Source organism: Erpetoichthys calabaricus, chromosome 13, assembly GCF_900747795.2.
Source record: "Erpetoichthys calabaricus chromosome 13, fErpCal1.3, whole genome shotgun sequence".
Taxonomy (NCBI): domain Eukaryota; kingdom Metazoa; phylum Chordata; class Cladistia; order Polypteriformes; family Polypteridae; genus Erpetoichthys; species Erpetoichthys calabaricus.
Genome location: NC_041406.2, coordinates 50,573,336 through 50,591,574, shown reverse-complemented (window position 1 = coordinate 50,591,574; position 18,239 = coordinate 50,573,336). Strand labels below are relative to the sequence as shown.

At 38.9% G+C, this 18,239-nt stretch overlaps 1 protein-coding gene across 3 annotated transcripts in view; it reads left to right on the top strand.

Annotated features, from left to right (window-relative positions):
- The window catches only part of tax1bp1b (Tax1 (human T-cell leukemia virus type I) binding protein 1b), a 1,153,251-nt gene that overhangs the window by 24,640 nt on the left and 1,110,372 nt on the right, over positions 1-18,239 (top strand). The gene's annotated exons all lie outside the window — the stretch shown is intronic.

The window sequence follows — 18,239 nt, the reverse complement described above, 5'->3', positions numbered from 1 at the left end:
ATTCCATTTGGGAATGTGCAGAGGAGAGATGCTGAGTATATTGGGAAGCTGATACTAAGGATAGAGCTACCAGCAAAGACGAAGGCCTAAGAGAAGGTTTATGGATGTGATGAGAGAGGACATGCAGGTTACGTAGGGCCCTATGAAAACCGTTTTATTTTTTCACAAATTCCGTTTTTTGATTTTCGGGTTTTCACGGTTTTATTTTTCCTTAATTCGGAATTTTTTTTTTTTTTTACTGTAAGTAGTAACAGCTACAGCAGAATAAGCAATAATGAAATGGCACTTTACATTCCTTTTAATGAAACAGCACACTAGCACAACTGAACCTTATTTTGCAGTTCCATTCATCAGGTAGGAGCCCAGATCCTTCAAGATGCTGTATGCTGAGACTGCAGTAGGATGGTGAGTGCCCCCCAGAATTGTAAGAGATGTTACTAGTTTAATGCATCCTTCTGAGATGGTTAATTTCACTTTTAAGGTCTAGGATATTTGTTACAGCCTGAGCTGATGTGTTCTCGGCAGAAAGAACTTTTTGTAGAGGTGAATATGTTCAGTGAAGTACCCTACTGATTTGAACTTACTATTCCACCTGGTGTTTCCTGCTTTGGGGATTCCTGGCAGGCTTCTTGAAGAAGGCAGACTTTACCCACATCGCTAGTGATGCAGCCTCTCACTAAGATATTTATAGTGCCCCAGGTCTCTCTCACAAACTGATGACATGACACATGCAGGTTGAATGTACACTGTTAGGCAGCTGGTTGTGGTGAAGGGACTGAAATGCTGCTTGTGAAAAGGTGGAAAAGTTGCAGCTCTCCATAAAGATAACATCTTCCAAAAAGTACTGACTTCAGTACCTGTAATTGTAATTATGTAAATTATTTCTAATGATTCTTAAACCTTAAGTGCATCAATACATCTGTATCTTAATTTAATGCATATTTTAAAATAGTTTGCTTTTGCTTTGTAATGAATTAATCTGCAAGACGCTAAATCCGGGAATTAAACAGAAAAAAAGAGAGACCTGCTTTTAAGGGCTCGTGGCATCTGAGGAGAAGCCTGCTCTTCTGCCTAAGTTTGTAGCTGCTGAGTTTATAACGGAAGAGTCAAATTTGGACCTTAACACCACGAGGCAAAACATTTATTAAATCCAGAAACATCGTTGTTAATTTTTAAAAGGGAACCCGTTAACAACCAGTGTCGTTCACTAATAACATTTTTCTACAGAGAGAGAGAGACTATTAATACCAGTTAAATATAATTTCATGTACAATATAAACTGCCTACATAAAAGAATTACCATACAGCCAAATGTTTAATCCCCTATCAATATTTTGAGAACTATGTGTACTCGGCTATCAATGGTTTCATCAACTACAACATAAATTTTTTTTACCACAAATCTTTCGAAGAATGGCGTCCATATGTTGTTCAAAGACACGTGGCAAATGAGTTTGATGAACACTGCTCATTTTCTGGCAGTGCGCCTCCTTGTTTACAATGCTTAATAAGGAAAGGACGCATCTTCCTCATTTTTTTCAAAACGGTATGTCTGACTCTTTTTGTGTCCAGTCTATGGTATGCTGGCAAAATTTGCAGAAAAGTTGTTGTCCAGATTCGTAAACGTCTCCAGTATATTGTTGTATACTCAATTTTGAAGTTGAGGTCGTGTTTCTTAGTTTTTTTGACATAGGGTATCTGGTACTGCTCGCTTTGACATTACTGTCTCCTGCAGTTGGCTAATTAGTGTCCCTTTAACAAGAAAACGTACAGGAAACACGTGCACAAACAGATGGAGGCAAGACTGATTTTCTATGAAGAATTGCATTCGATTGAAAAACAACAGACTAGAAAATAGTATCTGAATGATAGAACTACCAATTATTCAATCGTTTGGTTAGATATTGGGAAGTTTTGTAATAGTCTCTTCAGTCTCTTAAATTCTGCACGTTTCCGTTTTTAAATCTAAAATCCATTTTCAGGTGTTAATTCCGCGATTCCGTCTGTGTTTTCTGCATTGCGGAGATAATAGGGCCCAATTGATGGGTGTGATAGAGCAAGATGCAGAAAGACAGGAAGATATGGAAAAAGTTGATCCACTCTGGCAACTCCTAATGGGAGCAACTGGAAGAAGAAGAAGATGGAGGACCAGTTGGTTGGGCTTAGTAAAATTTGCCACATCATCTTGAAGTTAACTGTCTAATGACTGAACACACTTAAGTATTCTTCTGAAAAAGACAAAACTCACTTTTACTTTGTTAGATATTAAAGTTTGATATAAGATAAAATTGAAAGCATTATACAGTGGAACCTCGAGATACGATCACCTCTGTATACGAGAAATTCAAAATACGAGGAAAGTATGAGCGAAAAATTCAGATCTAAATACAAGCATTGGCTCGCGTAACGAGCCACGAGCCAGGCTGTGGGTATAGCTCGCGGCTTAGGGAGTGGGCGTGGTAGCAGTAGCGAGCCGCAGGGCGATCTGCGGTGTCTGCGTTTCTCACCTAAGTGCAAAGGTGGGAAACTGCCACATCCATGATTGTTCCTGTGGCTGATGGGCTGCAGCTGCCATGTCCTCCCCGCATATATAGAGAAGCGCGAGCCGGTTAAGGGGGAGAAGAAGTAAAAGAGGAGAGAGAGAACGGAGGAGGCAGGAAGCAGCAGGAAGTCGGTGCAGGAGAGCAAGCGAGTGCAGGCTCACGTGTAGCTGAACAGTGAGCTGAACAGGCGAGCCAAACAGCTGAAGCAGGACGGTGTAGAGAAGGTCAGCTGCATTAAGAGTGTCTCGCCAGTTGCAGAGCCCGCATGGGAGAAGCAGGTGAGACGCTAACAGAGAAGAAGCACCGGGTATTGTCATCTGTTTTTTAAAGACTGCTTCCTGTTGACGTTTTAACCTCGTGTTAAAGGATTGTTATTCTTGTGTATTTTAAACCTCCACTTCACAACTGTTTTAAGGATTATTTATTTAAAGATTTATTGAATGCTCTACTGCACTTTGGACACCTGTTTTGATTCTTTTAATAATCAGTTATATTATTTACCAGTGTTATTTATTAAAGGTAGACTACAGTATATATTATTTATCAGTGTTATTTGTTAGGAAAATTGATTTTTATGTTAATATTTTTGGGGTGCGGAACGGATTAACTGGATTTCCATTATTTTCAATGGGGAAGTTTGTTCTAGATACGAGAAATTCGCTATACAAGCTCAGTGCTGGAACGAATTAAACTCGTATCTAGAGGTTCCACTGTATTTGTTCAGCAATAAAATTAATCCTGAGGAGTATCATTTGCCTACTAATTGCTCATGCAGTGTAGTGTTAATCTTCAACTTTAAGGTGTCTTAAGAAAAAAAACAAGATACAGTATATCAACATTTCGGGTCAAAAGTATCACAATCTGCATTCAAGTCTATTTTAGTAAATCTCTCTATTATACCGTATAAAAAAAATCCTGGGACGAGATGAGACTTTTTAAGAGAGATAATTTCAAGTCCCGCGAGATGAGACTTGGTACCAAGAGATTTTACCACACCCGGGGCCGGAAATAAAAGACAAAGAGTAGAAGACAAAGTACAACATCGTAAAGAGGTTCAAAACAGTTGGCGTGATACACTTGCAGAGTAGCTTAGAGATAATAAGAGAAAGTACCCTAAGTTCTTGTCTATAAGCCGCGGCTTATCTAAGGAAAAAAGTTGTGAAAATGAAAAAATAGAATATCGGCTTATACATAAGTCCGGTTTATACAGTAATCCCTCCTCCATCGCGGGGGTTGCGTTCCAGAGCCACCCGCAAAATAAGAAAATCCGCGAAGTAGAAACCATATGTTTATATGGTTATTTTTATATTGTCATGCTTGGGTCACAGATTTGCGCAGAAACACAGGAGGTTGTAGAGAGACAGGAACATTATTCAAACACTGCAAACAAACATTTGTCTCTTTTTCAAAAGTTTAAACTGTGCTCCATGACAAGACAGAGATGACAGTTCTGTCTCACAATTAAAAGAATGCAAACATATCTTCCTCTTCAAAGGAGTGTGTGTCAGGAGCACAGAATGTCACATAGATAGAGAAAACAATCTCTAGCAAACAAATCAATGGTGCTGTTTGGCTTTTAGGTATGCGAAGCACCGCGGCACAAAGCTGTTGAAGGCGGCAGCTCACACCCCCTCCGTCAGGAGCAGGGAGAGAGAGAGAGAGAGAGAGAGAGAGACACAGAGTTTGTTTTTCAGTCAAAAATCAATACGTGCCCTTCGAGCTTTTAAGTATGCGAAGCACTGTGCAGCATGTCGTTTCAGGAATCAGCTTTACAAAAGATAGCAACGTGAAGATAATCTTTCAGCATTTTTAGGCGAGCGTCCGTATCGTCTAGGTGTGCGAACAGCCCCCCTGCTCAATCCCCATACGTCAGGATCACAGATAGTCAGCGCAAGAGAGAGAGAAAAGTAAGCAATCTAGCTTCTCAGCCATCTGCCAATAGCGTCCCTTGTATGAAATCAACTGGGCAAACCAACTGAGGAAGCATGTACCAGAAATTAAAAGACCCATTGTCTGCAGAAATCCGCGAACCAGCAAAAAATCCGCGATATATATTTAAATATGCTTACATATAAAATCACAATTTAAATGACCGCTACGCGCGCGTGTTGACTCGGCGACGCCCAGAGCAGAAAGAACGCGCTCCAACCGCGCCATGCGGGGATTGAGAGAGACGCCAATATCTCACACTTTCTCCCCCCTTAAAGAAATTAAATGGGTGCGAGTGAGACCACTGACCTCCCTCCCTTCTATTAGTTATAGGTTATAGTACGTTCGGCTTATCCATGAGTCCGGCTTATCTATGACTAGCAAAATACCCGCGCTTCGCAGCGGAGAAGTAGTGTGTTAAAGAGGTTATGAAAAAAAACGGAAACATTTTAAAAATAACGTAACATGATTGTCAATGTAATTGTGTTGTCATTGTTATGAGTGTTGCTGTGTTTTATATATATAAAATACACACACACACATATAAACATATATATACATATACATATACACATATATATACATATCTACATATATATATATATATATATATATATATATATATATATATATACACATCCACATATCAACATATATATATACACATATATATACACACACACACGCTTTATGGGTGATGATTGTTTTACTCTTTTTATCTTTATTTTATTTTATTGTAGAATCAACTCCTATCTGCGCACAGCAGGGCAGCCGTGGGCGGATGCGTATGGTGTATTCACTCCATGTTATCGTGCATTGCGCTGTCAGTGGTATTTTGATAAAAGAATTTGAACAACATATAAGAAGCGTATAAATTATTAAACAGTAAAACATTAACATTTAAGAAGTAAAGTTACATTAAGTACTACTGCAGTGCCTTCGGGTATACCTCATTTTTTGTTTGCCCATTACATGCTTAAATGTATACATTTTTTGGTGCACCTACCCGAGAACACGCGACATATAACCGAGCGTGGGAGAAGCATGGATTTTAAACACGCGTTGAGTTCATCTGCTGGTCTCCCTCGTGGAATAACTGGTAATGTTTGACTAAAATCTACAACGAGTAAAACGACATTACCTCCTATTTTTTTTTTTACGATCTCTGAGATCTTGCTTTTTTCGGTTCAAGGCTTCATAAGCTCTTTTATGTTGTATGGTGTACTTATCCCAAACCATCATCTTTGAATGTTGCAAGACTTTCGCCTTGTATGTAGATCAGGGTAATTACATTCATTGCATTCCTAGTCTGAATCACAATCTGATTGTATGGGTGGTTACCTGGCACTGTAGGGTTGCCACCCGTCCTTTAAAATACGGAATCGTGGCGCGTTTGAGAATGAAATTGCGCGTCCCGTTTTGAATCAATACTGGACGGGATTTATCCCGTATTTTTTTTATCATTTTTTTTTTAAAGCAGCGTCTCATGCAAATCATCCCACACACATTTTATGAAGATGCCTCCTTTCCTACTTTTGATTGGGTAATACTTGATGTCATCGTTAGTTTGATTGGTGTTTTTAACTGTCCAGTGAGGAGGGCGTGTCTTTTAAGTACAGTCTGCAAAGTGTTGGCACTGAGATGTGGCGTCAGCGCCATAGTTGAAGCCCCTAACGTTGCGGTCAGCAAGTCGGCTAACATCCGCCATGTGCCGTCTTTCAGTTGCGAGAAGCAGATCATAGAATGGTTGAAACTGTTGCCCCTAACGTTGTGCCACGGCGTGTGGTTCGTTTATACCTTGTGTCTTCTCATTAAACTTTTATCTCGCGAATATGTTATTGCAATCCGCAGCGGGAGCGTTTGTATAAACTTAATTTAAACTTACGTTTTACACCGTGCTTTGTTTCCCTTATGAACATGCTTGTATGCTTAACTCGCTCCGTTCTCAATTGTTTAATTAATTTTTTGCTCTTCGCTGTTTGCGGCTCTTCCTCCATTTCCCCCCACTTCGTTCTTTTATCTTGCGAATATGTTATTGCAATCCTTAACGGGAGCGTTTCAATAAACTGATTGAAAATAGTTTTGCATTTACCTTTTTAGTAAAAGGCGAGCTTTTAAGCCTGAGAAATCACCCCGTAAATGCACACGTTTAATTGGACATGTGTTAATATGTATGGTTACACAGTATTAAAAGACAGTGAACAACATCAGTTACCTTTCTTCCCGCGTTTGATAAAAGGTGAGCTTTTAAGCCTGAGAAATCACCCCATAAATGCACACGTTTAATTGCACATGTGTTAATATGTATGCTTACACAGTATTAAAAGACAGTCAAAAATTAACGTCATTTACCTTCGTTCCCGCGTGCAACTCGTGCTGTAAATCTCTTCCTTGTTTTTAGTTCACGTGATTACGTAGGAGGCGTGATGACGCGATACGTGACTCCGCCTCCTCCATTACAGTGTATGGACAAAAAATATGTTCCAGTTATGACCATTACGCTTTGAATTTCGAAATGAAACCTGCCTAACTTTTGTAAGTAAGCTGTAAGGAATGAGCCTGCCAAATTTCAGCCTTCCACCTACACGGGAAGTTGGAGAATTAGTGATGAGTGAGTCAGTCAGTCAGTGAGTGAGTGAGTGAGTGAGTCAGTGAGGGCTTTGCCTTTTATTATTATAGATAAGATTTTATTTTAAAAATTCGTATGATTTTTGGTCTCCGGCTTATACACGAGTCTGGCTTATAGATAAGAACCTAGGGTACTAAAATTCAAAAGTCTCAAAATACAAACGGAAATTATTACTCGGTGAAATAACGGAACAGCGAAAAGAGATTGAAAATATGGACATAGGTGATATGATAGAAGTATGTACATATTGTTCGACTTTAAAGTTTAAGTCAGAGACTTGTAGGTCGTCTAATTCGTGTTGCCATCAGGAAAAAGTAGTGTTTCTTCCCAATGAAGAGGTGTATCCACGAGAAATAAAGGATTTGTTATTTGGTAAAAGGGAAATCCACAAACACTACAGGCAAAATATCCAAATCTACAATAATCTGTTCGCGTTCGCTTCATTCAATGCTCAGAACGTAGATTTACATGATTCAGGACCATACGTTATGAGAATCTGTGGTCCCACAACAATTAAAGCTACTATAAATTTATTTTCAAAGAAACCACAATTTTGTCAGGTTAATATTTATGATCACGGAGAAGTGATGCAACATATAATTTTTTCATGAATTTCTATATGAATCCGAAAGATCACACTCGCATATATAATAAACCAACATGTGACAAATTATCAGTGATAATAGTTTTGAAAGACTGAGATATCAAAGACAGAGTTGATATTCATGTTCATCAAAAAGCACAGCATGATTTGTCGCAAGCGGCAGATCCGGGAAATGACTAACACGTAGTGCCTGCACGGGTGTTAGCGAGCGAAGCAAGGAGGGGGCAGAGCCCCCTAGTTATAGTAATTATAGTAAATTTAGTAAATAATTATTATATGCCAGACAATATCATAATTAAATTAATTGCAAATAGTGGTGAAAATGTAAGCACTTGTCAACTACGACTTGACTTGATTTGCATGAATAAAGAGGTCAGGACTCGAGGCATATTTGAGACTTGCATATGTAGGACTTAGTCCTTTCTCTATGGTCTACCATCTGTACAAAACTGGATCTAAGAAGTGCATATACTGTAATTTAGTTCATAATTGTGAAGGAGATGAATGGAAAATTTTGATTTTAATACTGCCTGTGGTCATTAGAAATACCTAGTAATGCCATATGGCTTAAATAATGCCCTGGTGTCTTCTAATTGTTTGTCAACCATATTTTTCGTGACTTACAGGGTTAGTTCAATGTTAGACAACAGTGTCTTCCCAAACCGAGAAGATTTAGTGGCAGGCTGCTGCTGCTGCTACTACACAATTATATAAATGATGAAAACATGTATATCCTTAATCATTCCCTAGGTAGTGCTTAAGTATACGTGTAGTGAGAAAGTGCATGATTGGTTGCTAGGCAGAATATTGCTTCTGTTCTGTGTTTAGTTGGCCTTTGTGGCCTTAAGTAATTCTTGCACTGGTGTTGTAGCCCCATGTTTTGATTTCTTCAGAAACGCCTGGTTACACATCGAAAGGAGTGTCTTAAATATTTTGCAAAGAGGAGAAAGACAAACCAGAATGCAACTCTTTTGCCAGCTGCATCATAAGGTAGTAATTACAAATAATTGTTCCCGACCCCCATAGAATAAAATGTGCATCTTTAATTGCCGACTTTCAATCTTAACAAGTAGAATTTGTGCTAGCAGTTTTGTATATCGTGTCATGAGCTATTCAACATGTCCTTTTCAAAAGTGGAAAATGAAAGATTAATAGCAAAAACCGTCAGTTCCAGCTAGACTGAACTGACAAATACTTTGTCAATTTGAGCACTACAAGTGTTAAACCGGTGTGTTTATTCTGTGATGAAAGCATGGTTGTAATAAAAGAGCTACATGTCGTAGCATGGCTAGTTTTCAGTCAGTTTTCCTGAGGAATCGGAAGAGAGGAGTGTGAAGGTGTGGTCACAGTTCACATCTTTACATCAGAGCAGTGAGGCCCTTGATCATATTTACAGTTTAAGGAACAGGAGCAATCCAAATTCACTTCACTGCATGGAGCTTGGACTTTTGCTTAGCCCAAGAAACCTTATACAGATTTGGAGACTGTTAAAGACTGCATGCTAGATATCATAGAAAAATTAAACTTTGTGCTAATAATGTTAGAGTAAAGCTTTTGGAGGCGGTCTGAATTCTTTTGGCACTGTCAACTGCTGTTGTCAATGGATTGTAGCAACGTCACACAGTTACGCAGCTATGTGAGATTTTTTGATGGGGTGTGCTTCCAGAAAGAACTTCTTGTACTTATTTAGTTGGAAGCATAAACTACAAGTGAGATGATTTCTCAAAAGATGGTCTCATTTTTTGATGAATGCCATCTTGATCTGCAAAAGATTACTCTTGGTTACCAACAGTGCCCCATCCATGTTTGGTGCAGCACAAGAGCTGGTAGCTAGGCTATCTGCAATTGTCCCTCGTATGCTGTTTTTACATTGTAGAGGAGGAAAGTAAGGAGAGTGGAACTGAGGGTAGGAACTTTGAATGTTGGCAGTATGACTGGTAAGGGGAGAGGGTTAGCAAATATGATGAAGAGAAGGATGGTTGATATATTGTGTGTGCAAGAGACTAAATGGAAGGGGAGTAAGGCCAGGTGGATTGGAGGTGGATTCAAATTGTTCTATCATGGTGTGGATGGGAGGAAAAATAGGGTAGGAGTTATTCTGAAGGATCAGTATGTCAAGAGTGTTTTGGAGGTGAAAAGACTGTCAGGCAGAGTAATAATTATGAAGCTGGAAATTGGAGGTGTGATGATGAATGTTGTTAGTGCATATGCACCGCAAGTTGGGTGTGCAATGGATGAGAGAGAAGATTTTTGGAGTGAGTTGGATGAAGTGATGAACAGTGTACCCAAGGGACAGAAAGTGGTGATTGGAGTGGATTTCAATGGGTATGTTGGTGAAGGGAACAGTGGAGACGAGGAGGTGATGGGTAGGCATGGTGTCAAGGAGAGGAATGAAGAAGGTCAGAGGATAGTGGATTTTGCCAAAAGGATGGGCATGGCTGTGGTGAATACATATTTTAAGAAGAGGGAGGAACATAGGGTTACATACTGGAGTGGAGGAAGATGCACCACAGGTAGATTACATCCTGTGCAGAAGAGTTGATCTGAAGGAGAGTGAAGACTGCAAAGTGGTGGCAGGGGAAATTGTGGTTAAGCAGCATAGGATGGTGGTCTGTAGGATGACGTTGGAGATCAAGAAGAGGAAGCAAATGGTGGAAGTTGAAAAAGGAAGACTGCAAGGTTGAGTTTAGGGAGGAGGTGAGACAGGCACTGGGTGGCAGTGAAGAGTTACCAGACAGATGGGCAACTACAGCAGATGTAGTAAGGGTGACAGCAAGAAGGGTGCTTGGCGTGACATCTGGAAAGAGGAAGGAGGAAAAGGAAACCTGGTGGTGGAATGATGAAATACAGGAGATTATACAGAGGAAGAAGATGGCAAAGAAGAAGTGGGATAGTCTGAGAGATGCAGAAAGTAGACAAGAGTACAAGGAGATAAGACGCAAGGTGAAGAGAGAGGTGGCGAAGGCTAAAGAAAAGGCGTATGATGACTTGTATGATAGGTTGGACACTAAGGAGGGAGAAAAGGACCTGTACCGATTGGCTAGACAGAGGAACCGAGCTGGGAAAGATGTGCAGCAGGTTAGGGTGATAAAAAATGGAAATGTACTCACAAGCGAGGAGAGTTAGTTGAGCAGATGGAAAGAGTACTTTGAGAAGCTGGTAAATGAAGAGAACGAGAGAGAGAAGAGGTTGGATGATGTGGAGATAGTGAATCAGGAAGTGCAATAGATTAGGAAGGAGGAAGTAAGGACAGCTATGAAGAGGATGAAAAATGGAAAGGCCGTTGGTCCAGATGACATACCTATGAAAGCATGGAGGTGTTTAGGAGAGATGGCAGTGGAGTTTTTAACCAGCTTGTTTAATGGAATCTTGGAAAGTGAGAGGATGCCTGAGGAGTGGAGAAGAAGTGTACTGGTGCCGATATTTAAGAATAAGGGGGAAGTTCAGGACTGCAGTAACTATAGGGGAATAAAATTGATGAGCCACAGCATGAAGTTATGGGAAAGAGTAGTGAAAGCTAGGTTAAGAAGTGAGGTGATGATTAGTGAACAGCAGCATGGTTTCATGCCAAGAAAGAGCACCATAGATGCAATGTTTGCTCTGAGGATGTTGATTGCGAAGTTTAGAGAAGGCCAGAAGTTGTTGCATTGTGTCTTTGTGGACCTGGAGAAAGCATATGACAGGGTGCCTCGAGAGGAGCTGTGGTATTTTATGAGGAAGTCGGGAGTGGCAGAGAAGTACATAAGAGTTGTACAGGATATGTACGAGGGAAGTGTGACAGTGGTGAGGTCTGCGGTAGGAGCGATGGAAGCATTCAACGTGGAGGTGGGATTACATCAGGGATCAACTCTGAGCCCTTTCTTATTTGCAATGGTGATGGACAGGTTGACAGACAAGATTAGAGAGGAGAGGAGAGGAAAGATCAGTAGGAACAAGACAGAATACATGTGTGTAAATGAGAGGGAGGTCAGTGGGATGGTGACGATGCAGGGAGTAGAGTTGGTGAAGGTGGATGAGTTTAAATACTTGGGATCAACAGTACAGAGTAATGGGGATTGTGGAAGAGAGGTGAAGAAGAGAGTGCTGGCAGGGTGGAATGGGTGGAGAAGAGTGTCTAGAATAATTTGTGACAGACGGGTATCAGCAAGAGTGAAAGGGAAGGTCTACAGGACGGTAGTGAGACCAGCTATGTTACAGTATCTCTCAAAAGTGAGTACACCCCTCACATTTTTGTAAATATTTTATTATATCTTTTCATGGGACAACACTGATGATATGACACTTTGATACAATGTAGTCAGTGTACAGCTTGTATAACAGAGTAAATTTGCTGTCCCCTCAAAATAACTCAACACACAGCCATTAATGTCTAAACCGCTGGCAACAAAAGTGAGTACACACCCCTAAGTGAAAAATATCCCAATTGTGCCCAAAGTGTCAATATTTTGTGTGGCCACCCTTATTTTCCAGCACTACCTTAACTCTCTTGGGCATGGAGTTCACTAGAGCTTCACAGGTTGCCACTGGAATCCTCTTCCACTCCTCCATGACAACATCACGGAGCTAGTGGATGTTAGAGACCTTGTGCTCCTCCACCTTCCGTTTGAGGATGCCCCACAGATGCTCAATAGGGTTTAGGTCTGGAGACATGCTTGGCCAGTCCATCACCTTTACCCTCAGTTTCTTTAGCAAGGCAGTGGTCGTCTTGGAGGTGTGTTTGGGGTCGTTATGTTGGAATTCTGCCCTGCGGCCCAGTTTTCAAAGGGAGGGGATCATGCTCTGCTTCAGTATGTCACAGTACATGTTGGCATTCATGGTTCCCTCAATGAACTGTAGCTCCCCAGTGCCGGCAGCACTCATGCAGCCCCAAACCATGACACTCTCACCACCCTGCTTGACTGTAGGAAAGACACACTTGTCTTTGTACTCCTTACCTGGTTTCTGCTACACACGCTTGACACCATCTGATCCAAATAAGTTTATCTTGGTCTCATCAGACCACAGGACATGGTTCCAGTGATCTATGTCCTTAGTCTGCTTGACTTCAGCAAACTGTTTGCGGGCTTTCTTGTGCATCATCTTTAGAAGAGGCTTCCTTCTGGGATGACAGCCATGCAGACTAATTTGATGCAGTGTGCGGCGTATGGTCTGAGCACTGACAGGCTGACCCCCCACCCCTTCAACCTCTGCAGCAATGGTGGCAGCACTCGTACGTCTATTTTCAAAAGACAACCTCTGGATATGACACGGAGCACATGGCACTCAACTTCTTTGGTCGACCATAGTGAGGCCTGTTCTGAGTGGAACCTGTCCTGTTAAACGGCTGTATGGTCTTGGCCACCGTGCTGCAGCTCAGTTTCAGGGTGTTGGAAATCTTCTTGTAGCCTAAGCCATCTTTATGTAGAGCAACAATTCTTTTTTTCAGATCCTCAGAGAGTTCTTTGCCATGTGGTGCCATGCTGAACTTCCAGTGACCAGTATGAGAGAGTGTGAGAGCGATAACACCAAATTTAACACACCTGCTTCCCATTCACACCTGAGACCTTGTAACACTGAGTCACATGACACTGGGGAGAGAAAATGGCTAAATGGGCAGAATTTGAACATTTTTCACTTGGTGTACTCACTTTTGTTGCCAGTGGTTTAGACATTAATGGCTGTGTGTTGAGTTATTTTGAGGGGACAGCAAATTTACACTGTTATACAAGCTGTACACGGACTACTTTACATTGTATCAAAGTGTTATATCTACAGTGTTGACCCATGAAAAATAACAGCTTAAAAAGTGAAACTTGCAGGTTTGGCTCACCTGGGAAGAATAAATGTATTTTGAATATGCAGCAGCATTTAGCTCTGTTACTTAGTTTTTCAGCATCTTTGCTAGAAAAAAAATATTTTTAAACTGAGAAACCTTTTTCAATAGTAAATTAAATTTTATTGCTATTATGTGCTATTTATTTGAATACATTGTGTGTTCTTAAAGTCAAAAAAGGTGCAGTTTAAATTTCAATATTAATAGTAATGTAACCAAAACAGTGCTATTTTTCAAGAGGGACAAGCTCACACCCAACCTCCCCCAGTGTGCCCCTGCTGCTATATCAGACTTATGTGGTGTTGAATTGTTTTGTTAAGTTTGAACTCATTGTATGGAATGAAATTTTCCTCCAATAACATAAATAAATAATAAAAGTATGATTTCTATGAGAAACACTACATTGATGAAACAGTTGAAACCTCAGTGTTGAAATTTAACAGGAAAGACATAATTCACACAGTACTGTGCTTTTGAATTGAATGTCTGTCTCTCTCTCTCTCATTCATTGGTCAAGAGTCCTGTCTTCAATTTAAACACAGATGTCTGAATTGTTTATCCTCAGTTCACATGAAAAGTGAACCACAGCAAGTTATCATGTCTAATTAGTATATTTTAAATTGGAGATGAACCAAAAATAAACATGTTTATAACTCTTAACATGAAAATACATAGTTATTAGAAAGCTTTCAGCCAAGTCAATTTGAGTTATCCACTTCATCACTGAGGTTTATTCCTGGTGGACTTAAAAATTACTGTCTACAACAAGTAGTGAAAATTGACCAGGGATTAATAAAGCGTTGTGATTTTGTGTTTTAATGGGTTTTGCAGAGATGCACACTTTGTTTTATTTACTCACTTAAATATACTGTGTGTATTTAATAGGGCTATCAAATTATACAAAAGTTGGAGCTCAGATTCTTGTATTAAAATAATATTTGTTATATATTTGATATATATATATATTTGTTTTTTTGCTTGCGGTGTGTTTGCAAAGCATGCAGCCAAATTCCTTGTGTACCAATGCTTACTCGTGATTTTTTCTGCATGGACAGTAACATAATCAATAAGGAAGGTGGAACCTGGGACACTTCAAATTGCTTGTAATACATAATTGAAATCCATAAAAAAAATCGCATATGATTATTGAAACATGTTAAACGCACTTGTGTTGTTAGCACACCCCACCTGTTACATAAAAAGAACAGTGAGGTTATATAAAAAAAATAAATAAATAACACTACAAACTAACAGTTAAAAAGTATTAGATAGATAGATAGATACTTTATTAATCCCAATGGGAAATTAAAATCTAATCATGGAAGTATGTGCAAAACATATGCAAAATAAAGAAGTACTGCAGCATAGTGTGTCTGTCCAATATCACCAGCGCTTATTAAGTTTAAAAAAAAAAAAGTTTTTCTTTTTATTATTCAAATTGTATATCAATAATTTGGTATACCTGTCAATGTCATAAATGAATACATGAAACACAATTTTACTATCTGTGACAGAGCTCAGTTTTCTCCTGGTAATATGACATTTCAAGGCCTTATTGATGCAAGAATATGAATTAACTAATATGCTACGTTGTTACATTAACCATAAATAAGTGTAAGCAAGTTATTATTTCATTTCTAAAACATCTTCATTTTTAGTTGTGGCTGTCTTTGAAGCAGTAAGATCACTGAACACATGTTATATTAATTCTTGATATTTGCTGATACTAACCAAACTTTGAAAGTGTATTTTTTTCAGGGAATTCTTAATTTGGTTATTTTTGAAATACTGTTAAAGTCACTACTTGACTTTTCAAAGAAATAATTGGGCCTACTTAGAGTAGCTCAAATTAATTAGGCATGCAACAGTGCAAAGGTTTAATTTCTGGTCTGAATAAATACCTAGCTGTATCCTGTATAATTTTTCTTGTAAGAATCTGAAGTAGAACAGTAAGAAAAAAAAATACCCTAAGTTCTTGTCTATAAGCCGCGGCTTATCTAAGGAAAAAAGTTGTGAAAATGAAAAAATAGAATATCGGCTTATACATAAATCCGGCTTATACAGTAATCCCTCCTCCATCGCGGGGGTTGCGTTCCAGAGCCACCTGCGAAATAAGAAAATCCGCGAAGTAGAAACCATATGTTTATATGGTTATTTTTATATTGTCATGCTTGGGTCACAGATTTGCGCAGAAACACAGGAGGTTGTAGAGAGACAGGAACGTTATTCAAACACTGCAAACAAACATTTGTCTCTTTTTCAAAAGTTTAAACTGTGCTCCATGACAAGACAGAGATGACAGTTCTGCCTCACAATTAAAAGAATGCAAACATATCTTCCTCTTCAAAGGAGTGTGTGTCAGGAGCACAGAATGTCACATAGATAGAGAAAACAATCTGTAGCAAACAAATCAATGGTGCTGTTTGGCTTTTAAGTATGCGAAGCACCGCGGCACAAAGCTGTTGAAGGCGGCAGCTCGAGAGAGAGAGAGAGAGTTTGTTTTTCAGTCAAAAATCAATACGTGCCCTTCGAGCTTTTAAGTATGCGAAGCACTGTGCAGCATGTCGTTTCAGGAATCAGCTTTACAAAAGATAGCAACGTGAAGATAATCTTTCAGCATTTTTAGACGAGCGTCCGTATCGTCTAGGTGTGCGAACAGCCCCCCTGCTCACACCCCCTACGTCAGGATCACAGATAGTCAGCGCAAGAGAGAGAGAAAAGTAAGCAGTCTAGCTTCTCAGCCATCTGCCAATAGTGTCCCTTGTATGAAATCAACTGGGCAAACCAACTGAGGAAGCATGTACCAGAAATTAAAAGACCTATTGTCCGCAGAAATCCGCGAACCAGCAAAAAATCCGGGATATATATTTAAATATGCTTACATATAAAATCACAATTTAAATGACCGCTACGCGCGCGTGTTGACTCAGCGATGCCCAGAGCAGAAAGAACGCGCTCCGGCCGCTCCAACCGCGCCGTGCGGGGAGTGAGAGAGACGCCAATATCTCACACTCTCTCCCCCCTTAAAGAAATTAAGTGGGTGCGAGTGAGACCACTGACCTCCCTCCCTTCTATTAGTTATAGGTTATAGTACGTTCAGCTTATGCATGAGTCCGGCTTATCTATGATAAGATTTTATTTTAAAAATTCGTATGATTTTTGGTCTCCGGCTTATACACGAGTCCGGCTTATAGACAAGAACCTAGGGTAGTATAATTTGGATCTTTTCTGGCTACAGCCATTACAGAAACGCATATCACTTTCTATTGCATATTATATGTTTTTTGTTAAAATAACTAATCTGTTCACTCTCTAGCTTAGTTAATGTTTTCTTGCTTGTGAAAGTGTTGCCTATATTAGTAAGAAAAAGTATATACTAAATATAAGTGTCAGATTACAATAAATATTTTAGTATTGCAGTTATTAAACACCACTATTCATTCACAAATAATTGAAATGGAGACCTGACTTTTATGTCAGAATCATCTTTTATAATGTATCATTTTATCTTGCTTCTTTTTTGTTTCAGACTATACTAAATATAATTTATACATCTTTTGTGTTTGTCACTTTTTGAGTTTGGCTCTAACCCTGGTCATAATACAGAAACAGTTTTACTGTAATGATGTAAATGACATTTTAGGTTTTTTTTTTTTCTTGTGTGGCTTTTGATATTGTTGACCATCGCTTTCTTATATACAGGACTGATAATTTAGCTTCACTGATAAAAAAACTTTATTGGGTATGCATCACATTTATCAAATAATTTTTGCAAAATTCTTGATGTACTCCATCATTCCTGTCTGGAGTGTCCCTCAGGGATTAGTATTGGGATCAGGCCAGTTTTCCACTTATAATTTGTTTTAAAAACAATATTACACTCGATTTTTATGCTATTAACAGCTACTTGTGTTTATCAATAAAACCTAATAATGCTGCATTCATTCAGCTTATTTAAATATAATTTTGTGTAATGCCATGTAATCACAAAAGATGTATTTGAGACACAAAAGTGAACCGAGGGTGTGAAACTGAGTAACAGTAGAATCAAATGTGAGGTTTTAAGAATCTGAAAATGTATTACATTGCATTTTAACTGATCCCAAAAGGTTCTACCAAACTTGTAAAAACAGCGCCTGTAAAGCAAATAATCCACAGCTTGGATAAGAGTTTTCTGTGTTTCACAAACTGTCCATTTTCTAAAAACTTTTCAAATGGCTAATATTAGAAAACATTTACCTATTTCAGTAAGTAAAAAAATAAAATAAATAAAAGATGAAATTCTGCGAGAACACAATTCCTATATAGCGTTTTCTCCTGCAAGAGTACATATGTAATCATTACTCATGATGAAATTTAAAAATAGGAACATACTAAATATCAAGAGACTTCTAAAAAATAAAAAGCATGTCAAAGTGCCCAATTTTGATATATATTTTGGTACACTTGGATTTGGAAAGCTGATCTGTTTTTTGTGTTATCCATTGTTTTTGCTGTTTTAAAAGTGGACAAAATTGATTTATGAAAATATGTTTTCTTTGGGCAACCGATGAATGTATCACCAGACTGAAAATTGTTGTCTGCAGTTGAAATTTTCATTCATTGTGGTGCAATATTTTTTTTTTTATGATAAAATTTTGCCAAATTGTCGTACTGAAAAGAAAATGAAAAATAAATGTAATAGTAGCACATATTTAACATCCTAATTAACCTAATATCTGT